This window comes from Chinchilla lanigera, unplaced genomic scaffold (genome assembly GCF_000276665.1).
Source record: "Chinchilla lanigera isolate Chin_1 unplaced genomic scaffold, ChiLan1.0 scaffold00088, whole genome shotgun sequence".
Classification (NCBI taxonomy): domain Eukaryota; kingdom Metazoa; phylum Chordata; class Mammalia; order Rodentia; family Chinchillidae; genus Chinchilla; species Chinchilla lanigera.
Window position 1 is genome coordinate 2,298,765 of NW_004955489.1, and position 2,590 is coordinate 2,301,354.

Consider the following 2,590-nt stretch of genomic DNA (forward strand, 5'->3'; position numbering starts at 1 on the left):
TTCTGTCTACAAGAAGAGAAGTATAGTCATTATTTACCATGTGGTTTAGCCCCAAGTAGCAGTCATTTGGATATCACAATGTACACAATGAGTACTGACCTCAACAAAATATAGCCTGGGGAGTAAAAGAACTATGGTGTGTGTGTGTGTGTGTGTGTGTGTGTGTGTGTGTGTGTGCTAGAAGCCAAAGAAGGAAAAAGAACTAAGTCCTCTCCTTCTATAGTGGAATAGACAATGTCTATAATGGAAAAATCAAGTTTAGGAACACATTCATGTTAAAGATATGAAGATAAATACAAAAATAACAAGGCAAACAAGGGGAAATGGTTGCCTACTAAGGAAAAGAAATGGCAATAGAAGGAAGGAGGACTGAGTACAAAGAGCTTCAGACCACTGTGCAACTCTGAAAAAGTCCCAGCCAGGACACTAGCCAGCTCCTGAACAAAGACTGCCTCATAGACAGGTTCCCTTGAGTAGAAATGGCCAGACCTAGTCCACCCAGCACCTCCACTACCCTAGCAACCAGCAGGCTCAGTCTGTGGCTCTGTCTGCCTGAGGAGAGCATTTCCTTCCAGGAGACTGGAACACACCTGACAGCACCACCGTGGTTCATCCTGGCCGCTGTTGCTGAGAAGAAACATGGGAGGAGAGAGTAGTGGGATGAGCTGTAGCAGCCTACTCTGCCATGGATTGTAGGATTTGCCACTGGTAGTTATTAACTTCATCTTCCACAATCCATTCTAGGTTTTCTTACACTGAGCTCTCATTTCTGGAAGTCCTAGCAGCTTACCTGGTGGTGTGGTCAAAACCTTCTGATCTTGAGGTCAGGCCAGGCTGCTGCCCCTTTTCATGCACAAGAAAGTGCCGAGAAGCACCCAGTAAGATGAGTCCTTACCTCACATCTCTCTGTCCTTGTTATAGAACAGCCACCTTACTTCCTCCTGATAATCAAGGCTAATTACCCCTCAGAAGATGATGATTCCTCTTCTCTTCTTTCTTCTTGGATACAGGAGTTCATCATGCCCAAACAGCAATTTGTAGCTTGTAGTTTGGTGGGACACTGCAAATCACTATCCTCTCCCGTTGAACCAGAAACTCCAGTCCTGCATAGGCCAGTGGGGACTGGAAACACAGGTCTTCAGTGGTCACTGGAAATGATGACACATGGAATCACTGTGCTTCCATCCATTGGTTCCCAAGCCATATACAGAAACCTGGTTTATATAAATCTCTGTACTACAGCATATGAAATGTCACCTCATCCCTTCAAAGTATGTTTCCAAATGGGCCCCTCAGTTCTGCCTTGAACAGGTTATTCCAAGTCTCTGTCCAACCATCTGCTTTGAGAGAGAACAAGGGATGCTTAAGCCTGCAGTAGGGAGAACAAGGGAAGGTTATGGGTCCCTTTATGCAGGTCCTGTGCTGTTCACAGGCTGGAACACTGTGAGCTATTCCACGTGTGGGAATTGGGTGCTGCCTAAGATCCCTAATAGTGATGCTGGCGAAGGCTTTGAAGACAGGAAGTACAAAGCCCATACCCAGAATAAGTCCTTTCTCCTCTGCCCTTACAGAATGGGAGGGGCCCAGGGCAGTAAACTTAAAATCTTGGCTACTCAAGGATTAATGTCACATGCAATCTCAGTGTTGTTCTCTGTGACTGACAGATTGAACGCTCAGAGGCAGCAGGAGTTAGGCCTTGGTGTGTAGGACTTCATGCCCATGAGTTCATGAATGGTCTCCATCTCATGTGACCTTCACCACTCGGTGCATGCACCCATGGTCCAGTTCAGAGGGACCTGATGATTGAGACTGGCCACTGTCGACTGGCAGATCATCTTGTCTGCATGCTTGTTCAGGGCTTCTTCCACACTGTGTGCATTCTGATGGGATGCTGCCTTCGTAAGAGGAGAGCCGTAGTGACCTGCTAGGTTTCTAGGTTAACCTAGCACCTGGTAAAGTGATCCTCAAAATGCCTGGCCAAGTTTTTCTTTCAGTGTATGTCCAGCTAGGTAAATGGCTATGATTCTTTTACAGAAAAGTTTGGAAAAAGCTATTGAACGTAGCCTTTACCTGGGGACCTCGTCACCTTCTCAGTCGGTAGGCTCAGGTCCTGAAAACTGGCTTAATTTCCAGCGGGTATCAGAACTGAGAAAGGCATCACAACTCATTACTAAGGAACCTTCACTCAGCCTTCTGCTGTCCCAGCTTTGCTTCCTTCGGGTGGTATGAAACGGGACCCTTGCTGACTTTCCATTTGTTTTGTCCCGATGATGCTCTGTTCAATTGATCTCCAAAGACCTCTTATGAATTAAATCCTTTGGCTGCCTCCACAAATTTACCAATCAATATCGTAACTGTTTTCCTCTGGTTAGGGGAATTAAGGATCAATAACTGGACTTCTTGGGGCTGGGGATTTAGCTCAGTGGCAAAGCGCCTGCCTGGCAAGCACAAGGTCGTGAGTTCGGTTCCCGGTACCAGAGAAAAACCAAAAAAAAAAAAAATCAGGAAATCCAGTTTCAAAAACGCTGACTCTGACCACAGCCCTGCACCAAGTGAGCAAAGAGGTAACCTCCACCACAGTGATGCAGCC